The sequence below is a fragment of the Lissotriton helveticus genome, chromosome 8 (assembly GCF_964261635.1).
Source record: "Lissotriton helveticus chromosome 8, aLisHel1.1, whole genome shotgun sequence".
Taxonomy (NCBI): Eukaryota; Metazoa; Chordata; class Amphibia; order Caudata; family Salamandridae; genus Lissotriton; species Lissotriton helveticus.
This window is the reverse complement of record NC_136069.1, coordinates 396,680,478-396,694,327: the sequence shown is the minus strand read 5'-3', so window position 1 is coordinate 396,694,327 and position 13,850 is coordinate 396,680,478. Positions and strand designations below refer to the sequence as shown.

Genomic DNA, 13,850 nt, shown 5'->3' with positions numbered 1-13,850 from the left:
GTGCGATAAGCACATTCCTGGAGGCGCTGTGCCTACACTCCCGCGCACCAGGACGAAAGGGAGTCACCCCTCCGGACCTTCCTAGTATTAAATGGTAAAGCTTTGAACCAATCATGTGTGCCATATATGGTCCTTCCTTGGGGCCCAAGGGCCGAGTGGTGTTTTTCCATTTTCAGTGACTTCATGTGTTGAACTGAAAGTATATAAATTTTGTTTTAGACTGTAAGCCAGCAGTCTTCTCTGCACACCTGATGGGTGAGGGTTGGAGAGGCTCCTCTATAGAGTATTTTGCTCCAATAAATGATTGACCCATCTACACTGCCAACTGACTGGTTATTTGGTAATGGTATTGGGGCTATGTGGTAGGTATAGCCTTTTATGTTATTTTTACTGTACATCAACCTGAGTGAGAACATATTAGTTATGTTTGACTTATTGCTTGATGAGGTTTTGCAGCACCCAGTGACTTATCAATGTGTACACTAGTTAGTTAATGTCCTTATCCTACCCTCTGTAACTATTGACCACCAGGTGGGTATGCCAACAGTAGACACAAAAATCGTAAACTATCTATTTCTGCTTCCTGTGCACAGCCTCTGTAATAAGTTATTAACTAGTTATTACCTGGATAGATTAAGCAATGGCTGCTACCTCTCTCAATATTCCTAAACAGTATTGCAGGGTTTCTCAAAGGACCATCTTAATGCTTGTGGTATTAGTGGGCTAGGGCGAACAGGTAAGACTTTCATAAAGCGAGGTACCTATCTATTCTGAATGATGCTTGTGAGGAGAACTCCACCTCTCGGATTATTCAGAAGGATTATCCATCACAGGCAACTAGACTGAAAGAAAACACAGAATATGTGGGTAGTCCAAGACTGAGAGACCATCATCACAAAAATGTCATACACACAACACTTAGCAATACTTCTAAGCAATCTAGTGAGTTAGCAAGTATTATTTTATTTAAAAAAAATCAAAATAAACTTACAAATTTAGGAAAAGGTTACTTATTGTTGCATAGTTGCCTATTACATAGATTTTCCACCAACACTCAGCTTAATTCACAAAGGTAAAGTAAGTTACACGTTTGGGGTTATCTTACTCTGGCAGTGTAAGTTTACACCTGTTGATTGACATTTGAGCCAGCACACTACTCAGTATTTTCCAAATCAACGTCCTTCTCTCCAGTCCACAGAAGTAGGCCTCTTTAAGTCATGTTGCTTGTTTCCCATAGGCATTGTTCGTAACTTCCTTCTTGTGGCTGCTCTGGGTATTCCCATGACTGTCATCCGAGTCCCCTTCCAACCTGAATAATCTAGACCTGTAGTTTTGATGAACAAGAAGAGCAAAATATTTTGAAATTGTGTAGTTTAGTGACCCTAACTGACTGGTGTCTGAAGAACCTGAAAAAAGAAGTACAGGAATGGACTGGAGTGGACCATGTAAAAAATGGTGAAATGTGAAATTAAGGCAATAACTCAGGGAGAATTATCAACGGGTCCCAAACATTACAAATCAAGCTTACAAATTAGTTACAACACCCTCCCAGCCACCACAATTAATCACTCATTGGTGCATAGTTATCTTTCCCAAGTGTGGTGCACTGTTCAGTTTTCTATTGTATCTTCTCTTTTCTCATGGAAGCGGCAAACAATGACGCTCTTTTATTATTAATGATCTTTACTGGTGACAGGCAGTCCAGCTATGGAATGAAATAAAGAAGGCTATGGATTGGAGGCACTGTCTTCATATCCTTTAAACAAATGGAGAAGATGTTTTTCTGTGCACAGCGGGACACTCCTTACATGTGAATAGATGGGCCTGCATAAGTCAGGCACTAAATATTTCATATATGTTTTTCAATAACCCCCATTCTTTTTATTATGTAAAGCAGTTCAATGATAATATAGGAAAGTTCTGTTGTAGCCTGATTAGTCAGGGCAGTAGAGTTTGTCCTCAAACTAAGGGGGCTTGCCCATGAAGTTCATCAGCTAACACACTTTAGTCTGACCAATTTCCCTCATTCTCCTGCTGTGCTGTTTCAAGAACAGTCTAATCTTGTGTTGTGAAGAGTTGGCTCATTTTATCATGGTCAATCTCTTCACCTTTTGAGGTGAGAAACTGGCCCTTCTGACTGAGACAACTGTGCCTCCTGCACTGAACATGTGCTGAGAAGACACAATGGCTACTGAATAAGCCATATACTTTATTGCCACGCAGAATCCGGCCGAGACGCTCCTTGCTGATATGGCGCTGTTATACAAATCTGGACAGATATAAATATCATACCAAAACTATACTTTGGAGCTCTCTACCAGAGCACATTGGATCTAACCGTTACATCATTCCCACTGAGGGAACCTACGGAAGCGTTTGAAACACTGTATTACCTACTACTATCCCTCTTATACAAAAAGAAGAAAAGCCAAGTAGAACCTGGTAAAGGGCATTACGAGAATAATTTGCCCTGAAGAAGTCCGTAAGGACGAAACGCGTTGGCTACTCCGTGTCATAATTTTGAAAGTAAGAAAAGAAAATTGAATAAAGAAGTCATACCACGACCTGCTGACTCATCTCTGAAAATGTGTTTATTATAAGAGTTTATATTACTGGTTGGAGTGCCGGATCATTGTGTGTACATTATTGTTTTTATGGAGTGTTCCGTAGGGGATGTAAGGGTAATGCGTCTCTGATCCTTGGCACCCGAACACATAATTGTAACCTAATTAAGGGATAGTTGCAGTCATTGTTACCCCATACCCTGTGAGCTTCTTTTAATATATACTTTATTGCCAGCTCTGGACGTTGTCAGATCTTCCCATACCAACAGACCAATGGTTTTGATCCAAGCAGACCTCTTTTGGGTCATCCAGATAGTCTTGGACCATCTCTGAAAGATGATTTGTACTTCCCTTGCTAGACCTCTGTTGCTTTCACCTCTGCACTTGACTTAAACCTTGTCACTTGAAACTAAGCCATTGCAGGGGTTGGGCCATATTCTTCTATTGCATGTGCTACTGGTGATTATGGTGATGGCTGTGAGAAACCAGCACTACCCTCTCTGGAGGCTGAAGTCTGCATGCCAGAACATCTGCTCAGATGTCTAACTTCCAGCAATTCTTCCGCCAGGTCAAAAATCCAAGACTTGTATTGTGAAACATCCCCTTTTGAAAAAGGAATGAAAGAGGCCAACATTATTTTGTACTACGCATAAAGTTTTATAGCAAAGATGTGCTCTTTCGAGGACACAATCTCTCTATGCAGCCTTGTATTAAAAGCCAAATGAAGCATTAAGCTCTGAACTAACTCATATGCTTCTTCGCTCACACTGGAGAACATTTGCAACACCTTTTTCAACTGGTCCTGTAGCATATGCAACAACAGGATTGATTGTCTCATCGTACTGTCCTCCTTGCGGGCCTCCTGTGTGAAAACTCCCAAAAGAAGCAGATTAGTGTCAGGCAGTTGACTAGCACCCATTTGTCCATCTCCATGGTCATGCTTTTCCCAGTTGCATCCCCTCTTCTTTGAAGGACATAGTCTGTGATCGGTCTGTACTGGTCAAACTGACATTGAAACATGTGGTAGGTTAGGTTCCAATGTGTTGGCACCTCCTAAATGAGAAGGTTAACTGGAACTCTATTAGGACACTGAATGATCCTCAAGTGCTATGGGGCTTTAAAAGAATGACTGAAATTAGTGCAGTATATTTCTGGCTATATTTTCTTTTTGGAGAAAGTCCTGCACAATAAGATTGATGCAATGCACCAAACACAGGACCCTGAAATATCTACCATCTGCCATGGCCTTGATTATATTACTTGTCAAGTATTGAGGGTAGGATCATCTATCCTCTAGACTATGCGCAAAATGAACAGCGAAACGCTAAGGTTTCTTATCCATATTCAATTTATTTTGATTCCACCATACGGATACTTCAATTGTTGTGTGAAACACAAATTATAAACAAAAGTTCTTTGCGTGCATAATGTAGGTCTTATGTCACAATATTCAGGGTTCAACGTCAATTTCAATCCACCCAATGCATTTCGGGTCAGAAAACGATGACCCTTCATCAGGGGTCTGAAACAAGGGATAAAACAGGACCATATTAGTCACTCCGTATGAATATGCCAATCATATCAAGGGAATCATGCTCATCAACAAGACGTGCTACCGAAGAACTCCCAGGTTCGGTGAATTGAAAACATGCCATAAAAGTGGTTAGTGGACAAAATAAACGTGCCATAAAAGTGATTCGTGAATAAAATAAACGATAATGGGTACATCATGTGAATTGAACTAGTGTTGCGCATATAACCCAGAGCAACCAAAATGGAATAGAATCAAACGGAACATCATCAGGCATTACTTGTGACTAGAAAGTCGCGATTCTAGAGAAAAATACCAGTCAAAGTGAGTAAATGAGAGTGAACATGCACTTACGAGAGGATCGGAGGACGTCGCATCTCAGTGAAATCTAGCAAGTTTACGCGGTGCAACAAGGATGAATGTGATAGGCGTGCCAAAGGTCACATGATCGGAACAATCTAACCAATAAATGAACGTGCACAAAATAAAGCACCCACCGTGTGACATGAGTGTCAGAGCTTCAGCATAAGGAAGTGTTGGAAGTAACAGGGTGATGGGATTGCAATACAAGGATTCTGAATAACATCGATACCATATATGATATAGGAGAGGCACAATGCACAAACGGATAATAGGAAATGCAGATTCGGATCATAGCATGACAATTAGACAAATAGATGTACAATACTGGAAATAATGGACATTAATGAAGGGGACCAGTGTTGATCAAAAGTCAATGCTGCGAACAGGTAATGGATCATAGGAAGCAAGAGTGTTCAACACGATCATTCATCCCAACTGGATGTGCAGAGTTCAGTTTTTTAATCCAGTGGAATTCAGCTCTTAATCTTTGTTTCAAAGGATCCATGTCTTGGCGTTGTGGGATAGTCTCGAGAACCGTGAATCTTAGTTGGGCTATCTGGTGCCCAGCTTCTTTCCAATGGCATGCTAGAGTGGATTTAACATTCGGAAGTCGGATGCTGCTTTTGTCATGTCAGCTCGTCATGAGCCATGGAACGCTCGCATGCGGGGAGAATTGCCCTGCTTTGCTGAGCGTTCCACGGCAGGTAATGCACCTGTAACGAGTTGAGCTCGTCATGAGCACAGGAGCGCATAACCCCCGCAGCGAAGGGGTTAAAGGTGCAGCCTTTACAACAGACCATTAAAAAGACATAGATACTTGCCCAATTATTTCAAGGTCTTCATCCGGCAGGTCTTTCTTCCATATCTCGTTAAATGGGGCCTGCATATCTTCTCCATTCTGGACTAATAACCAGTACCACTCTGACACTTCTTTTGACTTTGTTTTGTGAGAGCAAATTTCCGAATCCAATCCTGGGTTCCCTTTTAGCTCTTTACCTACAGACCTTGCCCAACTGCTCAGCTGATAATATTTAAACTTTGAGACTGAATTATCACAAACCGCCGAAAAATGTGGCCAGGAAATCAATTCAGCTTCGACAATCAGTTGCCCCCAAGAAGTGAACACAAGGGCGTTCCTGGGGAATCCCAGACTGGTGCTACCTCGTTGTAGTATGTTATCTTTAGAAGGCGTCTAACCTTGATGTATAGCATTTTAGGACCCTAGTGGAATTTTCCCGATTCATGCCCTTACATAGGTATTATTCACCTTGTCCTTATATAGGCATCGAAATCAGAACCATATTTAGACAAAGCCCTTGCAGTCCAAATACAGGCATGGATACTTCCACTAGTTCCGAAAAGCCACAACGATTTCTTGGAAAACTAGGCTTCAGCAGTCAGGGACTTCCCCTTGCTTGAATATTGATTGATCCAAGAACTCATGGAGTTTTCAAAGAACTGCAACTCTTTGATGAAGTTATTATGTCTACCTTTACGTCAAACTCGGCACCTTCAAGGTATAAATATGCCTACACTTGCCCTAGCAAACACACGGTGGTCTGGAGCACTTCGACTATCTACTTGCCCGACTCAGCTCGCTAGAGCAAGTGAAGAAGGAAGCCGACCCTCCAGCTGACTCACTGATAAAGACTCTGTCTTTTCTCTTGCCGAGAAATCCAGCTCCAGTGTTTCCAAGCTCCCCTTGCGGGGTTTTGCGAAATCGAGTCCCGAGACAGAGAGATACCAGACCTCCTTCATTCTAAACCAAGGTACGGAGCTGATTAGACCCTCACCCTAAGAGAAATCTTGAATAGATTCTTGGCAAAAGAATACTAAACTTATGCTACATCTCACTTACTTCTTCCCTCTTACTAGACTTAGGTTAGGTACATCGGGGTAGGCGTATTTTAGAAGCACCAGTTTGAGTACTTTTAGTCTTTATTTATTTATGTTTGTATTTTATGGCTTAGAAACCATACCATGCTTTTACAGTATTATTTTATAATACTCTACTTGCTGTACGCAGTATACTTTACAGCCAGTATTACGATTGTAGCAGTTCATTTCTTCTGCATGAGAAAGAAGACTGTTCAATAAATACTTTTATTGAAAATGCCCGTCTCTCTATTTCTCTGCACTTCTGGCGAAACGAAGCATGCACGATTGACTAAGTAAAATATCTATCTATTGTTTCCATGACTCTGAAGATATGTTTTATCTTGGGGAAACAAAGTTGTCATGTTTATGCGGTTGTCAGAAATGAATTCCTTCTCGTTTATTCGAGAAAGTTTCTAGTGACCTTTGAGCTCGCTGGTACTCACAATTAAGTCTAATATATTCGATAGAGACCCAGTCAACCTAAGTCCCACGTCACATCTATAGGATATATTATTCCAATGCGCAGAGCCTATTTGGAATATATGAACTACACCACATGGCGCCCAACTTTTGGTAAGGCACTAATTTAATGCTAGATACTAGAGTAACTCAGTCGTGCTTTTCACAGAGATCCCTTTTTCCCATAAAATACTCCATTAGACGTCTGGAGTGGGTGAAAGAATAAAATCCGCCATAACTGAGTAGGATGAAAATCCTATGTATTAGTTTTTGGTTTTCTTCAACGTTGAAGGATACAGTGTTCTAAAATATTGTGCACCTTATCTTTGCTTCCTTGAAACTTGCTCTGCAAACTTTAAGTCAACAAAATGACTGAAAACGAAAACGTGGGAGCTGCAGCAGCTCGCCCAGGTTTTGACGTTACAGGTTTTAATGAAGACGATTCGGATGCTATAATCGTCCTGGAAAATTTAAGGAAAACCATTACTATAAAGCTTATAACAAATGGCCTATCATCGAGAGGTGGTGATATTTGTCATGGGGCACATGAATATCGGCAGACAGAGATATTCTATTCATGGATTATCTTCCCAGAAGCAAATCGAACAACACGTGTTTCACTTCTACAAGATAGAAGAACCTCCAGAGGAATACACTCCTTTCGAGGACATTGAAATTTCATTAACATACCAAGAGCATGCGCTCTGGTTTAAAGGCGCCCTACAACATCAAAATCACATTACCAGGCTCGGTCCACTAGGTAGAGCAGGAGCAACAGGGCCGGTACTAGCCAGCTATACACCACATCCTGTCATTGAAAGAATGACAGATGTAGAACTATTAGCTCAGCTAAAACAATTAATTAAAATACATAGACAATTGGTTCAATATGTCTTGCGGACTCTAACAGTCCAACCTGCTATAAGAATTCCACAGCACACCCCTCATCAGGGGAACACAAACAAAAGTACAACACAGACTATACAATCGGTCATTGGTAAATTACCCACAAAAAGGAAACAAATTCCATTCTGTTAGCTAAACAAATTACTCAAATAGAGGCGTATTTCCTGATAGTACACCTCATGAGAAACACAGGATTCTAACAATCTGTTTACCAATGGGGATCACACCACACCTGGAGCACTGTGACACTTGGGGTAAAGTCTTTGCTGCAATCTACACAAAAACACATGGTGTTCTGTCCATTGGCGGTAATACCAGACGTCCTGAAACAGATTCAAAATAAATACGGGGCAGAGCCTGCCTTGAATCTAGGTATGAAATTACTTAAAGATTTCAAACGCATCTCAGCTATAATATTAGCTAATATTAAAGGTGAAGCAGCATCCGTGGCAATCCGCCAAAAACTAAAAGAACTTGATGTAACTGAGCAACCGTATGAACTGGCCAGAATAATAGAAAAATCCTATGAAGAACTAGATAGAGATAGTTTTGGGTGGGAAACCAGTGAAATCCCAACTAACAGAAAATCCTGAAAAAGTTTTTATTAAAAACAATCTCACCACTCCTAAAAGAAAGTGGGAAAACACTAAACAGACACTACCTATAGAGAAGCGTTCTCAATCCAGAGGTAGGTCTCCTCAAAGGGAACCCTCTGAAAAAAGGTATAACCACAGAAAAAGGGATAATTTGAAAAAAAACGGATAGATATCAAGATCCTGATACACGTTCCTCTCGTACCTTTCAGACTTCCTCGCAGAAATCCGAAAGAAGAGGACGATCAGAACACAAGGAAGAACGCGTGAAGTCCAAAGACGATCAACACGTTCCTAAAAATATGAAAACACAATTCACCAAAAAGAAGGCAGCAGGTCTAAAAATCAGACATGCCGAGGATCTTGAGGACACAACTCAAAAACGGGGAGTGGGCCCAGACAATGCTGGACAGCGCAGCAGAAGTTACCATCTATATGAGAACATTTCTACAATAAGACCTTGCAGCAATACATGTGGTCCAAATCTATCCATGTTTGCCTCCAGTCATACACCAGCCTCTCGCATGTGGTGGTGTGACTTAATGCGATCGGTACCAACTCAATTGTTGTTTTAATTGCTGATTCACTATTTGTATAGAGTTTGTAAATAGCAATCTATGCTTCCAAATGGTACTAATGTTGATACATGGCTGTAAAGCGCTCTGATACCCCTCGCAGGGTCATGTTCACGCTATAGAAAACACTAAATAAAATAAAAAATAAATAAATAAAAATACCATAGCTCGCAAAATCCTGAAGGATCATCTGGAGACAGTGGACGTGAATGAGTATATTCAAGTTGAAACTGCCAACACCAGGGTTAGTGTACCCCATAAGTTATATGAAGTAACACTCTGGATAGAGGGGGACATAACTAGAAAAATAAGAGCACTCTTTTGGGAAAAACTCTGTAAAGGTTATGACATTCTTCTGGCTGCAAAAAGACTGGCCACCTGAATTTGTCAGGGAGTGCCCACATGGTGAAGAGATCATTATGCCAGCCTTCTCAAATCATATTCCTGCTCATAAAAAATACACCTATGCCAGAAAATGAGCTGTAGCCCAGGCTGCAGCATTAAATAACAAGCATTTACAATGCAATGGTTTTGCCTTTTGAAAAGTTTGAGCTATTGGCATTGTAAATGACAAAATTTGTATTTGTGTGTTGGCTTTGAAAACAGATAAATAAATGGCATTGTCATTTACAATGCCAATAGTTTAATCTCTGGCAAATGCCACACAAAAACACACAGACCCACACACATGGCTTACTCCAACCATAACAGCACCTAGAATGCTGAGACTTAAAGCCTCAGTAGATAAGCATTGTAATGTTCTCATATCAGAAAATGCTTTTCATCACATTGTTGCTCTGTCTTTTGGGTGTGAGTTTGTAGCATGTATCAACCCAAAAGTTATTTACTTTGTCAAAGTGGTAGGGGATACCATCTGCTTAAGCCAGGCTGCAGTTGGGTCCTATGTTTACCACACTTCACAACTTAAGATCTCAGATATGGAAGAATTTAATTTCAGAATATTTTGTAGTGCTCTGGTTTGTTCAAAAGGATTCAGTAACTCCAGATGTCCCGAGGACTGATGGTGGTTAAAGCGTACAGACAATCTGAGTGTCTGAATACTCCAGAAGTACAACCAAAAAAAGCATACATAACCAGGAGGACTGTGAAAAACAGGCTACTGCTGTATTACAATTTCCAAGATTCTCTTCATCCTGAGGGAGGTGTTTCCGCACAGGGCACATAACAAACGATAACCTGATCTGCAAAAACCAATTGTGGTATATCAGGTCCCAACCTACACAGCACAGCAGCTTAGCTAGGCCTTGAAGGATCGGGGAAGCTTCTTCAGGAAGTCAAGTAAGCTTTTGAGATCCAGCTTGTTATGTCAGGCTCGGCATCCAGTAAGCTGTTCAGAAAGCCACCTTAAATACAGCCAGGTGGCTGAGAAGCTGGAAAAACTCTCTAGCTACATTTCTCGCTCTGGTTCTTCTCCTTACCATTAGGCTCCCGCTCACCACCCCTGCTCATGCAAACAGCGCCTCCCTTCAACCCTCTGCTCTTTTCTGTCTCCCTATATCTGCTCCCTCCTCCCCTCACTACGTTTCTCTTTGGTTTCTCTTTCCCTCTCCTCAACAATGTCTTTCTACTTGTAACCCCATTCCATCACTCGCCTCACTCTTCCCTTGTCACCCCACTCTCTCCCCTGCTCCTCTCACTTGCTTTGCTTCCCCACCATGTCCTCTGACGTGTTTCCTTCCGCTCCCCTCCCCCGCGGCTCATCCCCACCTCTTCTCGTTTTCCCCTCGCCCTCCTCCCTCAGCCATCGCTCCCATCTCTCTTTGATCTGAGTGAAATATTGGTATTGATTTTGGACAGAAAAGTTGCAGGGATTCTCCCTTGCTCCTCCAATTAATTGAGAGCTGCAGGAAAAAATGTTTCATGTGAATTTCTAAAAGCTCACCACTCCTTCGAATATGTCGTTATGAGAGAAAGCAACTTATTCTGCCCACTTTCCGTGGTAGCACCCCTCCACACCCACACACGCAGTGCACCGTTAATTATTAAATGCTGGTACCCCATTTTAGATTACCTTTTCCAAATGATGCCCCAATCACTCACCAAAAGCCGAATGTATTTAAAACTACTGGTCTGTTGCCGGTTCTATGCCGGGTGTGTTGGGTTGTGTTTTGAGTCTTTGCTGGATGTCTGTTTGTGTGTCAGTTGACTCTGTATTATGTGGGTGTGCTTGTGTGCACGCGGGCGCGCGCTGCATGTAGGTTGTTTGTTGGTTAACTGCTGGCTGCATTCTAGCTAGTGCAGGTTGTGCAATGGCTGAGTTTTCCCTCTGTACTGCATGTGTGCGTGGCCTGCTTGTAATGCCATTGCTCGCTTCTAACTGCATATGATAGCTGTATATTGGTTGCACATGGTTGTACCCTGATTGTTTAGTTGGTGTGCAGGCTGTTTCGTGTGAGTTTGCTGTATACTTTCTGTGTGTTTTCAGAAATTAGTATATTTTTGTTGTGTTGCATGTGTGTTTGTTTTGTGTGCTGTTGTGTAATATATGTGTACTCCATCCAGTGCGTGGTGGCCTTGTGCTGGCGGTATCAAGGGTCGTGCATTGAATATGTGCTGACTGTATCTTAGTCATATTGTGCATGGGTGATCCTGTGTGAACACTGAGTGTATGTGTAAATTGTTTCCTGTGTGTTAAGTTTGTGCGATGTGTTTGCAGAATGTGTGGTGGATGTGGCTGCAGTAAACACCCTCTGCTGAGGGAGTGGAGGGGCACCTTGACACAGTGTTCGATGTGCTTTAACTGTGGTTATTTGTGCATTACAGTGAGGTGAAGTGTGGTAGCTGGTATTTGCTGTATGGTGGCACGTTGCTGATGACACAATGACTGTGTTTTTACGGCTGTGCTAATTGTAGAGAGATAAGCAGGGAGAAAAGACAGCGGCAGACAATGTGACGAGAGGTGCTAGGAGAAACGACCGGAGGGGAGGGTTAAGGAGAGAGAGAGAAAGAGAATAGAAGAGAAAAATTGAGAGGATGAAGAAGGGATATCAAAAGAAACTGGAAAATTAGGAGAGAGGGTAGGTGTGAGAAAGAATGGAGAGAAAAAGAAAGTGGATGTGAATGAGGACGAGTGAATGGAGAAGGGAACACAAAAAATGAGGAATAGAGAGAGAAGAGAGGAAGAAAGGAGGGAATTGAGTGCAGAAAATACAGTCCGAGAGAAGGGAAAAAGAAAAGAGGAGCGAAATATTCAGAAGAATTCGATGGTGAGAAGGAAAAAAAGCGGAGAAAGGGTAGGTGTGAGAAAGAATGGAGAGAAAAGGAAAGTGAATGTGAATGATACGGGAGAAAAGAATTGAGAAAACCGATTGGGAGAAGAGAATAGTGAAAGACAGTAGAGAAGGGAAAGACTGGGAAATGGGAGACAAAATAAATGAGGAAGAATGAAAAGGGTAGACGAATGTTGCAGGGAAAGCAAGATGAGGAAAGGAGGGTAGAGGCAAGAGGAGGGAGGACGTAAAAGAAGAGGTCTGGGCTCTGATAGATATAATTATAAAACATGACAGCGGGGAGGGCACTCAGTAAATTATAAATGAAGAAAAAGATGAGAGGGGTAGGACAAGGGACAACGAGGTTGATCATGAGGGGCGAGAAGGAAAAAAAGATAAGGAGGAGAGACAGTACCCCTGGTGGCAGGTGCCAAGGCCTCCTGGGATGGTGCTTAGGTCAGGGTCACGAGCTGGGCGGAAGAAAAAAAGGGCGCGAAACCTGCCCTGGGAGAAATGAGAGGTCGCCTGGCCGCGAGGATAGCCAAGGCGTGAGGGATACCTCCACCTCTCCCCTCCGCAGCATGTCTTGGTGCTCTCCCATAGCACGCAGCGTCCCCTCCGTCCCTTGCCCCTGGTCCTGTAGCCGGCGGTGATGCTGCAGGTAAGGCTGCAGCCTGTGAAGTGTTCTCTCCTCGGCTCTCCCCTCCCTCTCCGTGCGAGGAGGTGCGCGCGTGCCCTGCCTATGGATTAAACAGCTGTGTGCCGGGATGGGTGGATGGGAGGGAGAGGAGGGGGGAGAACATCCCGAGGACGGCATCTGCATCAGCAGCTCCCTCCCGCCTGCCCACCCAGCGGTGCCTGCCAAGGCTTCCCTGCATCAGCTCTGTACCCCGGCTGCCGAGGCGCCCGAGACCACCCGTGCCACGTGGCACCGAAGGACTGGGCGCAAAGACCACTATGGAGAGTGTGGAGGTCCGTCCCTGCCACCCAGGAGACAGCACCTAGGACTGGCAGCACTGCCGAGAGAGCATTGAGGAGGCAGACGGCCACGGATGCGTGAGACAGCACCCAGTGCTGTAGAGAGAGCGACGGGGGAGTAGGATCAGAGAGGCGGACCCTTAGTAGAGGCCGTCAGGGACAGCACCTAGGATGGTCATCCAGAGAGTGTCAGGGAGGCTGCATCCAAGAGGCATCTGCATGGAGTTCCCCAGGAGCACCCACTAGAGGGGGGGCACCGTCGAGAGAGAGTCAGGGGCTTGGGGCCACTGAGCCAACTGGGGGCCTCCCGGGGACACCCTGCAGACGTGCGACGCAGTAAGAGACCTCTGGCAGCTATGACTAGAGAGCCAGCCGACAAACGGAACACAGCAGGGACTGGCGGCACTCGCAGAGGGGCCAGCGAATCACCGGCTCCGTGGAGGCACCCAGGAGCAGCCCCTAGGACAGACGGCCAGAGAGAGAGCGCGATCCAGAAAGAGACAGCTCTGCAGGGTATGAGCCAGGACTAGAGTCCCTGAGGTAGCGCCTGGAAGAGGCAAATGAGAGAAAGCTCCTTGGTAGAGGTACCCCTAGGAGGGTCCACTCCTGAGACGTAACCCGACAGGGTCTTCCCGCCATGGAAGGATGCAGTATGGTCCATCGGCGCCACAACCCGACAACGAGGCACCACTAAACACGACCCAGGTGGGTCGAGCAGCACCGGGCAGCGAGACATCGCGCAACCCACCCCTGCAAAGGACACTTCCGAAATG

The 13,850-nt window shown here is 43.9% G+C and overlaps 1 long non-coding RNA gene across 1 annotated transcript in view; it reads right to left on the bottom strand.

Annotated features, from left to right (window-relative positions):
- Positions 1 to 942: 942 nt before the first annotated feature.
- The window catches only part of LOC144771658 (uncharacterized), a 335,630-nt gene continuing 322,722 nt past the window's right edge, over positions 943 to 13,850 (bottom strand). Inside the window, exon 4 of the long non-coding RNA XR_013599415.1 lies at positions 943 to 1,324. This is a non-coding gene — a long non-coding RNA (uncharacterized LOC144771658). The remainder of the gene's footprint in view (positions 1,325 to 13,850) is intronic.